The 18,818-nt window shown below is 44.9% G+C and overlaps 1 long non-coding RNA gene across 1 annotated transcript in view; it reads right to left on the bottom strand.

The window, feature by feature from the left end:
• Positions 1-431: 431 nt before the first annotated feature.
• The window catches only part of LOC126649656 (uncharacterized), a 57,456-nt gene continuing 39,069 nt past the window's right edge, over positions 432-18,818 (bottom strand). The window contains exon 3 of the long non-coding RNA XR_007631115.1: positions 432-2,375. This is a non-coding gene — a long non-coding RNA (uncharacterized LOC126649656). The remainder of the gene's footprint in view (positions 2,376-18,818) is intronic.

Below are 18,818 nucleotides of genomic sequence, written 5' to 3'. Positions count from 1 at the left end.
GATGGCTGAATAACTGCACTTATGCTTTTGTCCTTCAAAGGACTATATAGAATCACAGAATGGTTTGGGTTGGAAGACACCTTAAAGATCATCTAGTTCCAATCTCCCTGCCATGGGCAGGGACACCTTCCACCAGACCAGGTTGCTCAGAGCCCCATCCAACCTGGCCTTGAGCATTTGAACACGTCACGGTCCCATTTAACAGCTATGGAAAGTGAGATGCTGAGCAGGCATTGTCTTCCCCATCGGATGGGAGAGCTAGGGCATGGCCAAGGGGGAGTGGAGGAGACCTGGAGCCAAAAAGCCAAGTGGGAAAGCTGGGAAGGGGAAAGCAAGGCCCTGAGATACCTCAAACCCATCAGATACTGGTGGGTCAGGGCTTTCCAGGGTTGTGGCTTCACCTGTTGTGTCCATGGCAGAGAAATCCTCCTTCTACTATTTTGGGCTCCTTCACTTTGCTCTGAAGTATTCTCATTGCCCAGAGGGAAAAAACCAGACAACAGTGGTTTGAGTGGTTCTCTGCCAGTTCTTTATTATTTCAGCCCCTAGAAGAAAAATGCCGAGGGGAGACTGACACAGGAGTTTATCTCAGATTGATACAACAAAAACCCAACATCAAAGGGCAGGGTGGCTGCCCTTTGAAGCCACATCACCTCCATGAGCTTCCATGCTGGTGCTCCATGTTTCTGGGAGGGAGGGCTCCCTACTGACATTTTAACTTTTTTCCCACCCATGAAGCCATCTACCAGTCACACAGCCGATCCCTTGGATTTCTGCCTGCTGACAAGTCTCCTTTCTCACTTACCTTTCACTGAGTGCTGGGAAATAGGCCAGGCAGTGCAGCCACACGTTACGTGCTGAAAATTCCTCTTCTCGGGCCAACACACTCGGGGTGTTTTTTTCTTTTCTTGACAGTCTCGTGAGGTTCCTGGGGGATCTGGGAGCTGGGTTGGCTCTGCTGGCTCCAGCTGAAAGACCTCCATGATCATTAATTGCATCTGCCTCACTAGGGCCCTACATATCCTAGGTGCTCTCCACAGCAATGAGAATCTCTGTCCTCCTCCTACAGAGCTCATAATTTAAAACCCAAGGCAGAAAATCACTAATTCCTGTGACGACTGCTCAGCTTGTGCCTCAGGAATTCATCAAAAAGATAATTTTCCTAAAGAAGGCCACAGTACACAGTATGCACAGAAGGAGTTGGTGGAAGAAGGAGACCAGACAAATACAGCATTCTTGGGAAGAAAAAAGTATCTGTGTGTATCCCCCCAGTTAGGAAGGTTTACAGCGTAGGTTCACAAAGAGAGACAGTCTCTGCTCCGGAGGTTTTACAGTCCCAGCAATCAGAATGAAATAGAAGGAATGGGAAAGGCAGAAGCAGGAGACCTGTCAGTCCCTGTGTTACACAGAACAACTCTGCTCAGTTTGCAAGTCTGAGGCATTTTTAAGCCTATAAATAAACTGGGAACGTTAATGATGCCATTAATCTCCACTGGCTGCCGTCCCAGCTATTTTCAGTGGCGAGGTTACCTTGCTTCTCCCAGCAAAAGTAGGTCTCAAGGGGAGGGTCAGGCGAGCAGTGGGGATGGATGCTTTGTGCCCAGGGCCGGGGCCAATACCCTCGGTGTTGGGACACTGCCACCATCCTTGGCAGCCCACAAGGAGGAGGTGTCCCAAGTGCCAGCACGAAACAGACAAAAACAGACATCAGATAATAAATGATGGGAAAAAGCAGAGTGCTGCTGGCTGCAGAGGAAAGCCTGCGACTGCCCCAGCCTGCAGCCCCTATAGCAAAGGTGTCTTCTCCATCTTCTGCAAGGAGATACCTCGATGGAGACCCTCTGCTCCTCTGTAGCTGCTGGGAGCCTGCTGCACCACCTCTGCCTTTCCAAGGACAGAAAGTGGTGGGGCTCAGAGCTACAGAACAGGGGGGAGCCCAGGAGGGGACAGGCCAGGGTATCCCAGCACACTAGCCCAGGGCAGGGAGTGGATGGGGTGCAGGTCCCTGAGGAGAAGAAGGTCTGCCCTGAGACAGCTTCTTGCCCATCACTCCAATAGTCATTGCTTCCCTCATAGGGAGAGGGAAGACCTCCCTTTTCTTTCCACCCAGGGGGAGCAGGAATGTCATAAACCTGGACAGCAAAAGGTGCTTTTCCTCCTTTCCACAAACACCAGGGAAAAAAAAAAAAAAAAGGAGGTGGATACGTGTTGGTCTTCCATTCTTGCATGAAGCCAAACTGAGATGGGTCAATATAGAGGTGTCCCAGCACATCCTTATGTTTGCAGTCTGGTGTGATACAAGAAAAGCTCTGTCTCTGCTTTTCACTAAGGTCTCACTATGGAATCCTGTGATGAGAGAAGTCCCAGGACAACATCTGCCAAGGAAAAGAAGGAAAAGAACAGCCCTGCACCTGACCTCAATGCTTACATTGCACCCAGAACTGGTTTGCCTCTAGACAATACAGCTCTGAGGTTCATCTTACAAGTATACCATGCATTTGTTTATTTTATTATTTTTAGTACAATATGTCAGGAAAAAATATTATTCCTAAAAGAAAATGAAGTTCACACTTACTGGAAAAAGGTGCTTTCAAAAATCAAACCTACACATTGCTTTCCTTTGACCTGCCCGCTCAGACATCCAAGACAGTTGTATACCACCACAGAGGGTTAGAGAAATTAATGTTCCAGTACCACCAGAAAATAACACTGGCCAGTTTTTCTTTTCTCTTCTGCAACAAGCTCAAGATGTTGAGACATTCATCAAGAAATATTACAAAAGAATTCGTTCACACTCTGGTCCCAGGTGACATGTGGCTGCTGTACCTATTAGGACTTACTCTCCCTAAGCATTCACTGGCATAGGATTCAGTTTTCCAATCTTCTCAGGAAGTACCTACTGTTTTTTGTTCTTTGTGTTGCTTAGTGTTGTTTCCTGAATTCTTATGTCTATAGTGGTCTGAATGCCTTTATAATGTACCAACTAGGAAAAATTAAGAGAAATTTGGATATTTTTCTTTTCTTAACAATGATATTTTGGGGCCAAAGTCAGCAACTTCTCTGTGGAAGATCCGGTCTGCATGACCTGGATTGAAGCTCACAAACAATGCAATCTGTTCTTCCTCAGGAACTGCTATAAAATGCATTTAATTTACTTGAGTTTTGCTGTTTTCCCTCAGTTACATCCACTGGACAATCTGAAAGCACTGCTGATGCTATGGCTTCCATGCTGCACCTGCTCTCTACCCTCTTCTAGGGGACATGCAGGATATGATCATTGGTATAAACTGCAGGAGCATCACTCTCAGTAGGGAACTGGGGGAAGAAAAGGCCCTCAAAGGTATTCTGGGTCTGGAGAAACAGCATGTCCAATAAGGAACGAACTTGAAACTGCAATCTTGCACAAGATACACAGAGATACTTCAGACAGACTTAAACATTCACCTTGACAAATTAATCAGCTTGTCAAGCAAAGGAAGTCATTGTGGTCAGAGTGGTCATGGAAGGTAACTAATACTCTCCATCTGCAGCATCGGTCAATTAAGGACTTAATATATTACCAGAGAGGAGAATTGAGATGTAAGAGAAGAAAACATATACACAGCAAAATATAAAGGCAAGAAAATGGAAAAGAAATGCCAGAAATATTTCATATTGACCCAAATAAATAACAACCTCAAATGAATTGGTTCAGGCTTGTTTCATATGGTAAAGATACAGGCTAAGCCAAGCAAATTGTCTCAGGCTAGTAGCACAGAAGAAATTATCTCCCTAGAGCAAAAAAGGCATCTGTTTATTTATCTCAGTTATGAAAATGTCCTTGCCAGATATTGGCTGAGCTCTCTCAGGTCACTTACCTCCTCCCAGCTTCAGAAGAGACCCCTAAACCACTATCCCTGCAAACACAATGAATCTGCACATCCTGAGCAGTTATCCCTCTTCTCCCCAGGAGCACTGAACTACCTGAGTGGTTTCAGAAGGCACAGACCTTCCCTATGCCTGGAAAATCCTGCTACAGAAAAATGTGCCTGCTACTAGTAGTAATACTGGAAGAGATCCCTGCACTCCCCTGAAGCCTCACTTGCACAGAATCACTCTGTGGGGACAAGGTTACATTAAAAGTGCCTTTCATGGCAATAGCAGGCAAAATAATTCCTCTTTGCTGACCCCACTGCTGACCCCAGAGCACGGCTCTGTTCCAGTGCTTTCTGGCATCAGAAGGGAAATACAGAGGACCAGGGTCCACAACTGATCAGTCATAAATAAAATCCAGCAAAAACTTGTTGTTACTTAGAAGAAATCACCAAACAAAGAAAAACCTAAGTCAGGGAGTTCCCTGCTTTGCACATCAATGATGAGGTGATGCACTGCAGCTCAGAAGTTGGAGGGAGCAGCTAGAGAGGTTGGAAGGAGGAGGGAGCAGTGGGCATTGCTGCCAAAGTTTAGCCTCAGACTATGGCCAGTGTTTCCACATTTCCACAAGGATAGGGAGCAGGGTGACACTGTCTCAGAGAGGCAATAGGTGGATCGAGGTGGGAGAGCTGAGCTCTGCACCCAGGTTTAAGTGAATTGATACACACAAGCCCTGACTGACAGCACTGGCGTCTCCAGGAAGGCCTGAGGACTCACACCTGCTCTACACATTTTAGGCAGAAAGAAAAGTAGTGATTCATCAGATCAGTCATAAAAATATGAAATTCTCTTTTGTTAATGCTGACAACTAACTCTTATGTTTACCTGGGACCATGGGTCCTGATGCCTTTCCTCAGGGATACTCAGGTATGCGGCAGTGGAAGCCCATTTTCGCCTTCTATAGCACCAGGATGATTCTGTGCTGGCCAAGCAAGAAAATGATGTTGGTGCTCTGGTTCTAAGTAAGTGCTGAACAGGACACAAGAACACTGGAAATGCCCACAGCTGCATAAATGTGGCATTCCAGTGTGCCCTGAAGCAGCAGAGCCTCCTCCTGCTCCTGGTCTGAGCGGACTGCGTTAGTTAGTTTGAGTTTCTCAGGGTCCTGGAGGAGACATTAGAGGGTTGTGAGATTCAGTCTCTAATTAGGTCCCTGTAGTGGTGAGATTGCTTCCTTTATAATCACTCAGTGGGAACTAGTACTTTATCCTCTGTACTCAAATTTTTATTTCTTTCACCCTCATTTTCTCTCCAATGCCTGGAATCTCCAGTCCACTGGATGACAGCTGCAAAAGCCTCTGACATTCACTTTAAGGATGATTCTTTTAAGCTGCTTCACATTTCCTTCTGACAAGCTCTTCTAGTGATATTTACTGCAACTAATGAATTAACTCACAGCTAGACCACTTGCTAGCCTTTTCAATCCAGAGCTGTTTTAAATCTTGATTAGCTCGTTTGATTTGTAAATCTCACAGGACTGCTAAGTCCAAGCTGTTCTGTCTTACTCTGTGTTCAGGAGACAGTTCCCAGTTATGCAGAACAGCAGTACATTCAGGGGGACTCCACCTCTCCAGCAGGTAGAAAAACAATGTATTATCCAGAGGAAGCTGCTCAGTTCACAGGGAAAGTTATTTAGATAACTGGAAAAGAAAAAGTCTCACTAATTTAAGCGTCTGTGAAAAACAATGCAATGCAACATTTCACAAGCATCTTGCACAAGTGATATTACACAAATGCACCTTTCTCCATATTTTTGCAGATCCTCTTTTCTGTTTCTAGCTTCTGAGCACATCCTTAGTAGTCCAGCATTTCAAATTAGGGTCCTTATTTGAGTTTCAACATGAAATTAGTCTAATTTGTATATATTCTGCCCTCTCAAGTCCAAAGCTTCTTATAGGGATCAGCAGGTGTTCGGCTCTTGTGGCTGTCAGGTCATTTGCATTTTGGCAACCAACTGTGGGTTTAGGCACCTGATTTTCAGCGATTTGACTCCCAATTCTAAAAATTTGTCCTGGAGGTAAGCAGCAAACTGGAATTTGCAGCCCAGAGTACAGGAACATGCTAGTTATGTAGTTGCCTAAGTTCAGGCTGAAAAGTGAATGCACATGGACGCTCTTCACTTGTCTGAAGACTTACAGCAAAACAGGAAGTTATTAATATAAGAGCCCGAACTGGCTTGAGAGTCAAACAATATCAAACAAAAGGTGTCACCCCCTTTTCCTGTTTATCTCTTGCTAGTTTAGAAGACAGGGGAGATAAATAGTCAATGAGTTTCTCAATTTGGTGCAACAAGACAGTTGAAATCAAACTGGCAGACTGTACATCATCACAGTAAATATATGGCATCTCTCTCTTCAAGACCTTAAAGTTTTTGCTGTACTTTTAAACAAACAGGCAACCTGTTTTGAAATGATGGGGTGTAGCAGGACAAAAGAATGCAGTGCAATAGCATTCAAGAGTTTAGACAAAGTGAGCAATAAATGAAACTACAGGGGAGGGTAATCGGCTGGTTTGATATAATTATCTCAGGAAAACACTGGAACTAAAGAACTTCCTCCTCAGAAAGTGTCATTTGATTTTCAAATAACACAGGTCATTAGGACTACAGTTCCATGTTGTGTCTGCATGATGGTTTATCAAAGCAGGATCAAATTATGCCAGGGTCCTGAGAGGAAGCTCTAGGGTAAAGAAAAAATACTGTGCAGGCTGGCTTACCACAACACAGTGTAAAATGAGCAAAACTTGCTGGACTCATGGCCCAGCCTCATCACATCAACACAGCAAAGCCCAGACTGCACTTAGCCCTCCGTTTTCACTGCTGGTGAATACAATATTTTCTTTCAAACAAGGACAATTTTAAAAATTGTCTTTTCTAAAAGGGAACTGGACACAGTCCCTCCTTGAAAGATGAGATTGACCAGGGAACTCTGCACTGAACTGCATTTAGCATTGGGGAAAATGGAGTGCTGACCTGTTGGGATGTGGGGCCATTGGGTGCCTGAGCTCTACATGTTTCGTAAGCCACTGTGGAGGTAACAGAACCTGTGAGCTGCCTTCCTGACCTCCATATTCTCAGAGGATTTCTCAGAAGACTCATGCTGGGCCCAGAAAAGCTGGTACTGAACAGACAAAAGGTAAACTCCAAGAATATTTATTTGGTTTGACTTAAAATTGGGAAGGTGATACTTCCCAGTGTAAGTTGGGTTTTCTTTAAAAAACTAAACACAAAACACTATCAGTAGGTGTCAGTTCCCTTGGAAAGGTTTCCTTTGTCTTGAAGGAACAAGAGGACTAATGTAAGGACTAATTTTTTGGGTTCTTTCACTCTTTCAGAGTTATCTGGAGGTTTGGGCCTCTTTTTTTTTTCCCATACTGTCTTGCTGAGCCACTCACAGCTATGCAAAATAAGTGTCTAGAAGGTGATCACTCTCACAGAACCCTATGCCTCTCAATTTACACTAGAAAAACACTCTTTGTACTGCAGAAGATTAAAAAAAATGGAGGTGAATCTTCTTTTCTGCCCTTGATAAGGTTTTAGCTGCAAACGCAAGCAAGAGTCACACCATTTTCTTTCCACAGAGGCTGTAGATGTCAGACAAAAACATCACAAATTTCCTTGCTACCTAAAGGAGATCTGCTGTACGTGTCTTGCAGGTACCACCGTCTCTGACGAGATTTGTTACCTACACCACTGATGGATGAATCCTCAAGGGAAGGCCCAGCAGTTGGCTGTCCCCCAGACAGGCCTCTTTTCTCCACTCAGGTCACTTTAGGGGGTGCTGAGTAAAGATGGGTAACAGCAAGCAGCTGCCAGGATCCCAAACAGATACTTTTATGATTGTGGCTACAGTCCTTACTAGACTCTTTCATTGTCCCAAGCTTCACCCCTACAAGAGAAGGAAAAGACTGTTAACAAGAGGGCACAGGACCATGGGATGAAAACACGGATGACCCCACCAGCTGGCAGATGCTGTTGCATGTTACAGCTCAGTCAGTCTCACAGCTTCTTGCCATAGATGTGGTCAGCTCCTTACTGGCTCTGGTCCTGTGTTCCCACTCCTGCCTTTGCTGACTCCTACCCCCTGCAGTGAAATGCTGTTTCACAGATCTAAACCAAAGAAATCAAACTAAATCAAGTAAGTCTCGTGAGTCCCAGGCTAGATTCTCAGCTGCTAGACCTTTCGTACAAATTGGGAAAGGGAAAAAAATAAGAAGGCAGAGACAGGACCTTTAAAGGCTTGGATTCACAGTGATCCCATACTATTGGCCCTGCCCCTCCTTCTCTCCCCAGCTATTGCTCCAGCAAGCTCCAGTTTCAGACCACAGTGTTTCTCACAGGGCTAGCCCATGGAGGAGGATCCAAGCTGCTCACCAACTCCTTGCTCAGAACACGTTGGCCTATCCTGTAACCAGCAAGCACAGCACTGATGGAAGGAATAACCTCTCACCTCAGCATCACCTGGGTGCTGAGCAGGAGGCAGGAGCTGGGAAGCAGGATCTGTAAATCCTGAGATTTATCTGCCCGCATAGTCGTAGCAGGTGTCACAGTGATGGGTGATTCCCACCTGAGATGAGGAGGAGGAGACAAGGAGGAAGGACAGTTTCAGATGAAGTGGAATTAGGCAAAACAGAAGAGTGGTTACTAGCAAAAGAAAATGAATTATACAAATAAACCTTTCCCCGTCAGGTTTTCTGTTGCATTCTGCCCGAGACAGAAGCTGTTTAAGCCTCCCCATTACTCTGCAATTGGCATGCAGTATCATGGGGTATCTCACTGTTTTGGACGCTGAACTGAGTTTTTGACTCAAACAATTTCATGTCACTTGTATCTGCTTTCTGAAGCTTTACAACCCCTATGAGCAGCTGACAGAAGGAATATGAGTGTGTAAGAGCCATCCATGCACATGGTTCAGGTTTTACAATTTTGCTCACTCTGAGATTTTTGGTATCAGGGCAATTATTTGGGTTGCAGATGATAGCTCTTGAGGGCAACGAGAATCTGGATAGTGAGCCTGACCTTATGCCAGCGAGCCTAAAAGATCTGTACGTAGCAGAAGCTGCTTTATAGGAATGAGGCCCTGCAAATTCATTTATGCAAACTGATGTCCAAAGTGCTGCTAGAAGCATTTATGCAATAGATATGTGACTATGTGTTCATGTTCCAGTGCTAACTATTCCTATGTGTATCCTCTCTTCCTGCCCTTCATGGCTTTGCTCTGAATACAGTGATACATAATACTCCTGAGGAGTCTTGGGAGAGAATGCAGAGGGTCAGGATTTACTTCAAAGCAGATATTCAAACATCTGTTTGTACTTATGGCAGGAATATTCAGCACAGTACAGCACATAGCTGCCTGTAGCTTCAAGGCAAACACAAATGCTAAGAGGTATTAAACACTCATAAACCAGATATCCTGGAGCAGGTTATCAGTTAGGTGGTAATGGGTGGGCAAAGGCTCGCTGTATATATAAGGCCTAGTTGTTCTCCCACTGAATTTTGCCATGTCAGTAATGGGCCAGGGAGAGGAAAACTCTCATGTGTTTTAGCCTGGGAATATTGCTCAGGTCAGTCAGTCCTGACTTGCTCCTGCGGTGGCTCCTGCTCGCTGTTGCACCAGGGAGTAAGGGCAGCCTTGAGCCAGCCACCCTCCGAATCAGGAGAGGAAAGAGACAAGGGCCAATGCCAGCTCCATTTCTGACAGCCGGGCCACCACTACGGCAGGTTACTCCCGTGGCAGAATGGAGATTACTCCAAAGGGTAAGAGGCAACATCCCTGGCAGCAGAGGCCTTGCTAGCTGGCCATATAGGAGCATCTGGGGGAGACTCTGCCCTCAGATTATTGTTTAGATGGAAAACAAATGAGCAGATGAAGACATTAACACCTGCTGTTGCTTGATACCACTCTACCACCAAAGGCTACAGTGGAGCTGAGACACAAGGACGCTTTTACTATTATCTGAGAGAGAGGTATCATGATTAATCTGTTAGAAGTTAGTGGTGTTTTAGTCCCCTCCATATCTTCTAGGTGAATCATTTGGCTGGCTTGAAGTCTCTATATCACCTGTTAGGATCAGATGATTGCCAGTTCTGGTGCAAAGAGGGGACAGAAACACAGGGCAGAAGCTGTAAGGACATGAGGCACAGAAGCAGTGTTGTTTTTGGTAGGCATAAATCACTACAGACCACATCTGAATATCTCTAGTTCACAGTCTTCTATCTGGTCTAATCCCACATCTTTGGAGATTTCAACTCAAATGCCATTTGGAGCAGCTCTGCCCTGGACATATGTTGTCTTCTGCCAATTCTGCTGCAGGGACTGTAATGTTCACCAGCAGAGCAGTAAAAACAGCTGGGTGGGTCACCTCTTCGGTCACCTCTTCAGTCACCTCACCATCATTTGCCAGAGCTTATTTGTCAGAGGCCTAAATCACAACACAAACACTAGAAATCAGCCCCAAATGGATACAGCTAGACCACAAGACCTGAAAATTCTCTAAAAATGTGCAGTCTACCTCAATAAATAGTGCCTTCCCTGGAACAGATAATTTGGGTTCTCCAAGCAAAACAGTGTCAAAAAGAAAAGCAAATCACACCAATATTTTTGGCAGTATGGAGACATCCTTGTATATTACAAGGTACTTAGTACCCAGGCAGAAGCTTCCAACGTAGATCCACATTCACTTCTGCATTTCTGGAGGTGAAGAGGGGTTTTCAGTCATGTTGAGCTAATGCAACTGAGCCAACAGGAATTAAAGCTATGCCCTTTTCTGCCTGTTGAGACATGGTGAAAGAAAGCAGCTACCTTAAATCAAAGGGTCCAGATTCAGGGAGGTACTCCAGCTAGAAATCAGAAGGCAGTTTACAGATACTTTGATAACTTGAGCTTTTATCATTCCACAGGCCCCCAAGATCAGTTGGTGAGGGCTGAGTAAGTTTCCTCATATGGTATTTGAAGGCAAAGACAATCTACATTTGCTTCCCACAGGCAAGCTCAGGCAGCTACAGCGTGTTGTAAAAAGGGGAGATTAAATGCAAGTTTTGCAGCACTACTGTCTGAAAAGATACAATCACATCTATCATTAGGAGCTTAGGAGTTAGGATTTTAAATCTGATGTAGGCACCTTTGAAGCACCAGTTTTGTCAAGAATATCCCATGCTTTGTCCTATCTTGAAAACTGAATTGTTTAGCTATTAAAAGAGATTAATGTAATCTCTGTGTCTATGAAATTGGATTTTGAAACTGCTTGCTTACTGTACTATCTCCAGTGCAGTGAATGAAATCTCTGCTGCTATTCACATTGCTATGAATTACGGTTCATACCTTGTTTGAGCCCAGCATGTTCTGGCATCGCCAACAGGACAAAGTGCCTGGCAGGCTGCAGGAGGAGGCTCAGAGCTGGCAGGGAGAGGGAAGCTGCTGTTCTCCAGAGGCCACCAGCAACATACCATGTTGCTTTGGACTCTTCAGTGTGAGCAGGCCCAGTAAGAGGTGTATTGGGATGGCTGGGGCAGAGTGTACATGGCAGGAGTGGAGCTTGGGGGAGCTGGGTGGGTTTAGTCCATAGGCAGGGGGATGGAGGGTAATCTAACAGCATCCTATTGCAAATCATGCCTCCCTCAACATGGGACTGACAGAGCCCAATCCCTCCTGCAAGCAACAAATGGACAAATGAGGGACAACAAGTGCAGGCTGGAGCTTGGGAGAGGAGAATGGACATTAGGGAAAACATCTCCCAAGACAGAGACTCTCCACTCTCCACACTTGGAGGCTTTGAAGACTTGGCTAGACAATGCCAAAGCTGATCTTATGTAGTGTGGTAATCCCGTGCTAAGAAGGATCCTGGCTGACCTTGGGCCTTCAGAGGACCCTTTCAACTAACATTTCTGTGTGTCTGTGCTTTTCCTAGTGAAGCAAATGAGCACTGTTCAGCTCCATGGACATGTGTCTTTTTGTGCTAGCTAAGGAACTGGTCCTGCAGTCTTCCTTCTGAGACACTAACAGTAAAGGCTAAGAAATCCTAGCCCCTCTCCTCCATGTTGCCTCCTCCTCCCACAGCCAGCATGTTGTGCTCTCCTCCAGCCCACACTTTGCCACAGAAACATGACTTGTACGTGGTCTTGCCATGAGTGTTGACAGTCCAGCTGCTTCATTCAGATTTAGATGGTAGAAGAAGCGATATCCCAGGGCAGGAGGCAATTGCTGCTGGGATTTCTGCTTGTTGTCAACTAACCCAGACCATGCTTCCTTGCAGCAGGTTCTGTTCCCTTGACAATCTTGGTGATAGTCCTTTTGCTTCCACCTATGCACACCACAGACACTTCAGCAGTCTCCTTTTCTGTTAACAGAGGGACCACGAAGCATTCTCTGGCCACTTGAAGCAATTTCTCTCTCTGGCCAGAGACTGGCAACTTCATGCCCCAAACTCTGTAATGCTTGCTGGTCCTTTGCATCCTCTGGATGTCCCCTGCCAAGTTCCCCTCTTTTGGGAAAAGGGGACCTATTTGCTGAGTTTTTACTTACTCATCATGGCAGCACTGGCAAGACAAGCTTCTAACAAGGCATCCCTCTGCAGTGCTGCAGCCCTACAGTGCTGCCCTGGTAGTGGGTAAAAGTAAAAACACAGGTTTTTAAATGGCTATTCTTCCCTTTTTGCATCAGCTGAAAATATAACTTGTTTTCTCTCTTTCCCAGAAGTAACCTTGACTACAGTGGCTTGAGAAGTAGCAAGGTTCTTATTAATGACTGATTGCTGCAGGGCAATGGAGGGCTCTGATACAGGGAGAATTGCAGAAGAGAAAGAAGTCAAATGAGTGGGTGCCTGTAAGTTGTTATGCTTCTTCTGATGCACCTGGCAGAGACTGCAGAAATGGCTATATGACGAATGGAAGTGCTTGTGCAATATAGGTAGTCCCACAATCCAAAACACCACAGGCACAGACAGTGTCACCTCCAGCACTGCTGCCCAGCACTGATGGAAGGGAAAAAGAACTGGCATCTGTGTTCTCTGCTCTCAGACCGGAAAAAATCTTTTGTATTTTGATTTCTTTTGGACTTTGTAAACAGTTTTAGACACTGTTTATATACAACTTGTTTTGTCCAGTTGGATACTTGTTCTGTCTATTCTCTCCAGCTGTAAGCACCTCCTCACTAATTGCTGTTTTTTTGACCAAAAGCTTTACTTTTGCCTTCTGAATTCCATAATGAATTGACACATAAAAAGCCCCAGTAATGCCCCCAATGTCTCCCATGGCTCTGAGATGCCCTCAAGGCCAGATCCAAACCTCAAAGTGAAGACATGGCACGAAAGTGCTGCCTGACTCAGAGCTTCTCTCCACCCAAGAGCATGCCGGCAGCTGGGTGCTTGTGCTAGCCTTTTCACCCCAAACTATATTCAGCCCACGATGACTTGTTCCCGGCAGCTCTGTTTGTTCTCCTCACCTGGCAGACAGCAGCCCCACAACCTTTGCTCGCTGTCCCAGGTACCCTGACAGGGCCAGTCATTTTGGGGAGCTGTGCAGCAGCAGTAATTGTGGTAGTGTCATGGGTTCAAGTGGCTGAGTTTTCGGTAATAGGGGGCCATAGAGATGATTTTGGTTAGAAGCTACTAGAAGCTTTTGCTGTTCTATGGAAAAGCCAATGATAGCCAGCTCCAGGATGGACTCCCTACTACTAGCAATGGTATGCACTTCTGCGATAACATATTTAAGAATACACGAAGAGAAAGCTCGTGTCGCAGAAGAAATTCCAGCTGGAGAGGAGAGCAGAGGAGAACATGAGATATCTCCAATGTAGACTCCAAGGTCAGTGTAGCAGGAGGGGGGAGGAGAGGCCCAAGGGCCCCCCTCTCCCCCTCCAGCAGGAGAAAGAGTTAGAACTGAAATCCCTGCTGCCTGTGAAAGATTACTGGGGTGAGGAGACCCCTCTCTCTGCAGCTCATGGAGGAGCCTACATTGGAGCAGAGGGGGAAGGAGAGGGGAAAAGCAGCTTTCAGTGGGTGTTTGAAATCTGGACAGGGTCAAACCATGACAGGTAGCTACGATGATCCTAATTAAGACTGAATCAAGACAAAAGGGAAAGCAAAGCATCATGGAAAAATACACACAGAGCAGCTACAGTTCCTTCAGAGCTGCACTAGCACCAAACACTGCACCTTCCTGGAATGTGCTGGTATTAGAAAGCCCACCTGCATGAAGCACATTTTCAGCTGTCAGGGATACTGTCACAGGGTCTGGGGGGAGCTGCTACACATACTGGACTGTAAGCAATGCTTTGGAGCTGGAGGAGTACCAGCAAGTGCTGGGAACTGACAACATTTTATATGCACATACAGCTTCACGTGGTCTTACTGGTATCTGAACATTTGCTACTGCTTACAAGACTACTAAGTTCTGACTTACCTACAGAAAGGCTCTTGGGTATTGTTTTTTAAAGGCATGTGGATAGCTCAGAATGGAGTTATAGAATCATTTGTGTTGGAAAAGAGTTATAAGATCTTCAAGACCAACCATTAATCCAGCCCTGCCAAGTCCACCACTAAACCATGTCTCTCAGTGCCACATCCATGCATCATTTACATACTTCCACGGATGGTGACTCAACCACTTCCCTGGTCAGCCTGTTCCAATGCTTGACAATTGTTTCAGTGAAGTATTTCCTAATATCCAATGCAAAGATTCCTTTCCCACTCTGAGACAGGTGCTCAGTGCTCTGTCTGTTACCAGCAGCAAGGCTGTCATGTAAACCAACCCACAATCAAAAATGCCAAAATTTTGTGGTGACACCAGGTTCAGAGCCAGGTATTGATCTGCTGGCTCTTTCTGTTTCTTCCCCATCATTCCCTGCAATTGGAATGATAAGGGACAACACTACCTGTGCTCCTGACCCCTTAAGCAACCATCCTGAAGCCCTGAAGTCTCCCCTGGTTGCCCTTGGACTTTTTGGTACAACTTCATTGATGCCTACCTGAAAAACCAATAATGGATAATAATCTGAGGGCTCTATGAGGCTACTTAGGAAAAAGCCCAAGTGACTGCTACACTTTACATTTGGCTCTACCTTCTCCTCACGCCATGATCCTGCCCGTATCCATCCAACTTTTTCTTACAGTGAACTGCCTTGGAGCATGTGTGTCTTGTTCCTCACTGAGAGGCCAATGTAGCATGATCTTGCTTATGAGCACAGGCTTTTAGGGACCGTAACAGTGACATTAACAAAGTTTGCAGAATCTCTGTGACAAAATGCCTGGTTATATTATTAATAAAAATCCACATATCTATAGAATTATTAGTTAATGCCACTCTGCCTTTGGCTAGTGAAGCATAACTAGGTTATAAAGACAGATTTGTATTGATAAGGCTTCTAGATTGAAGAATTATGCTTACCATCAGCAATGTGTTGCTAAAAGTATGAACTGAAAAACTCACTAGTCACCAACTCTTAATATTGCCTGAGCACCAGAAAACACGAAAAAGAAAAGTCCTTGACTCTGGCCCAGTAGGGCTGCCACTTAGATATTTTTGAAATTGAATTGAGCAAATGTCATTCCTAACACAAACCATCTTGCAGTGAGCATGCTTTTGAGTGCTCAAAGCAAAGCAGAAAGGAACACTAGAACCCTTAAGAGTTAGAAATTGTTCCCATATTAGGTACTATTTCCACAATGAGCTGCATTCCTAGTTTATCCATTTTCATTATGCCAATTTATTGGATTTATGTGCTAGAGATGTGCGTTTGATTAAAACCTCATTTTTGTAGGTGCTACATGAACAAGTCATAAGACAGTCCCTGCTCCTGCAGACTCCAACATAGTGCCACGATGACCTGGAAGCAGAGGATAAAGGACATGGCCAATAGGGAGAATCTGCAAATTGATGTGTCCAGCAAAAAAACACATTCTTCAGAGCAGGCGAAACCTTGCTTTTAGGAGAAAAATTGCACGGCACGAAAATGCACATAGGCTATATGGACATCTCACTTATATTTAAGGGTAGGTGTAGTGCTTATAAAATGAGACAGATTAAAAGCCTGAGAAATTTCAGTCCCCTCCATCCAGGGAACAAGTGTATCAGGTGGCCGTGTTCCTCCACAGCGACCTGCCAATCCTAAATTTAAATGGATCTGGGAAGGAGAGGACACTTCAGCCTCTGTACCCATTGCCGCTTGTGCTGTCTTTTCCCACTGCCAGCACCAGCAGCATCTTCACCACTGCAATCTTCGTATTCTCAGAAAAAGGAGCTAAAAGAACTAACACTTGTGCACCTCAGACGTGACGATAAATCCCCCCACTGTGTGCAGTGATTTATAACAGCAACTTCTGTTTTCCAAAGGGATTTTGGCATGGAGGAGCCTGAATGTGATTGTAAATGTTTGGACATCTCAAGTAAATGACTGTTTGAAAACAGGGCTCAACCATGTAGCTAGAAAGCTATGAAGGACTTCAGGATGTACCTACACTGCACCAGGTGAAGGTGCTGCACGGCCCAAGGTGCCCCCAGGTTTAGGTTCAGCACAGCCACGTTGGTCAAAGCCTGGCTGAACAAACTTTGCTTTCAGTGCCATGTAACTGCAGACATACTCCCCTTCCTACCCTCACTAGCACCTCTGCCTGGCACTGCGCAGCAGCTCGTGGTGGTACCAGCTGGAAACAGCTGCTGCAGGGCTGCGGTGGGGACACATCTGCAAGTGCTTACACCCCCCTCTACGTGGGTCTCTCCTTAATTCTCAGAGATGGCCTGAGGGTCTGTTTTCTAGGAGCTGGTAGGACCCTTGGGCACAGATGGGACACCCAAAGTAGCTTTAAATCCAGTGAGGGGGGAAAGGCAGATGAGAGCAAGTAGTGGTGAGACCAGACACTGGAATCTGAAGGTACAGGCAACAGATTATTAATGAAGAATCTTGTTTAAGTGTCTTGGTAATGTGGCAGTGAGAAACCTTGTTATTACTGCTTCAAAAAGAGTGTATATATAACATGGTATTGTGAAATCTTGAAATCTTTGTACACAAATACAGTTAGGAAAAGAAAAAAGAAAAACTTAGCCATATTTCTGAATATACCCTCTTCTTCTGAAAATAATGTTGACACAGGCCTCCTATATTCAACTCTCATGCACATGACCTCATTCCTATGGCTTAATAATCATAACGAAATATGAGGGGAAGGTAAATAGTCTTCATTCCACATCTCCGAGGATAATAGTAAGAAGGAAGAGATTTCAAACGTTGTTAATGACTTGTAGAGCCACACATTGCTTAAAACATTGACCACAAGCCAAGAAATACCCCTCAAGGCTGCAATCAAAAAAAGTTTTTGGCTCTGCGCTGTGAACAGGAACTTTATTTGATCAACAGAGTTATTGCAACAGACTTGCTGTTGAGAGTCTGGAAGCTCGTCTCTAATGTGGCACCTCTCACTGCAGCCAAAGCCTCCTGCATGGCAAAGCTCTGGGCTCATGAAATGCAGCTCTGGCTCAGAGCTTCAGGTTAATCGTGATGACCGCTGAGGAGAGCTTTGATGCTTCCCCCTTGGCTACCATAGAAGTCTGTGTAACTTTTCATGGGGAAATAAGAGAGATCTGAGACTGGTAAAAAAACTCCTCTGTTTTTGTGAGCGGATGTTGAGTTGGGAGAATAAAATCGGCTGAACTGTTTTTTGTGAAGAGGTTCAGCTTTCTGCTCTCAGCAGCTGTACAAGTACAGGGGCAATCCCTGGCCTATAAGCCTTGAGAGGCTGAGAAGAAAACAGATGTGTATGAGGCCCCCGGCCAGAAAAACACCCACCTGCCAGAGAATACTGGCAGAGAGAAAAGGAAGGAACTGAAAATTATTTTTAACAGAGTTTCTCACAAAAACGACAGACCTTCTCAAAATATTTTAGATTTTTTTTAAATGTGAAAAGTAGACGTTTAAGTTGAAATTTGGAAAACTGAAGGTCTATTATTTCTATAAATATCTACCAACAGGAATGTGTTTTCCTCAAAAAAGAGTTTTGAGAAGTGGTTAAGAGAAGTTGTTAAGAGCAGAAAGTAATTTTCAACAAGAAACAACAAGCTATACTGACTCCAGAAAACCAAATGATACTGACTGCTCCTGAATACCACACACCAAACCCTATCAAACTAATTGCTTAGGGACGTGTGGATATTTGGCATCTTCGTGCTGATGGTCTGAAGATCTGGCAGAAGGGAACCTTCCCCAACCATGGGAATAAAATAAAAAAAACAAAACAAAACAAAACAAACAAACAAAAAAACCCTAGGCTTCTGCTCAGCAAAAAGAAACCAGTGGGGCACCGAGAATTCTATCTATGTCAGAGACACAAGAGCTCTGATGAAAACCAGACATGACTTGCCTGAGATCCTTGGGAGAGAATAAGGAATTTCAGACTAATGTGCCATAGGATAGAGTCCTAGAGCCCAGACGAGCAACTGGGTGCTCACAGAGGTCATGAGAAAAAGGGTGAGAATACAGAAAAACTGGACAAAGTGAAAATAGATGTATTTTGTGTGAGGTATGCTGACTGGCACCCCAACACTGGAACAGGTTGCCCAGAGAAGTGGATGTCCCATCACTGGAAATGTTAAAAGTCAGGTTGGATGATCCAGTGACAGATGTCCCTGTCTACAGTAGAGTGGGTGGACTAGATGATCTTTGAAGATCTCTTCCAACCCAAACAAAATTATTATTCTATGATTTCCTACTTCAGTACTAAAGTAAGAAGCCTAAAATTTGCTGGTTCTGACAGTCTGAAAAACCATTAAAAGCAATGTGCCTTTTCCAAGTACCATCTGTGGTGTGGTTTTTTTCAAACAGAAAAACACTAACATCACCTCTCTCCTCCCCACCTTGTCCCCTGCCCCCTTTCCCCAAAATGGGGTAAAACAAGGAGTTTGCAATAAGTTTTAGAGA

This window comes from Myiozetetes cayanensis, unplaced genomic scaffold, assembly GCF_022539395.1.
Source record: "Myiozetetes cayanensis isolate MyiCay16 unplaced genomic scaffold, myiCay2020 scf5-8, whole genome shotgun sequence".
NCBI lineage: Eukaryota > Metazoa > Chordata > Aves > Passeriformes > Tyrannidae > Myiozetetes > Myiozetetes cayanensis.
Note: the sequence above shows the minus strand (reverse complement) of the source record. Positions and strands in the feature narration are given on the sequence as shown.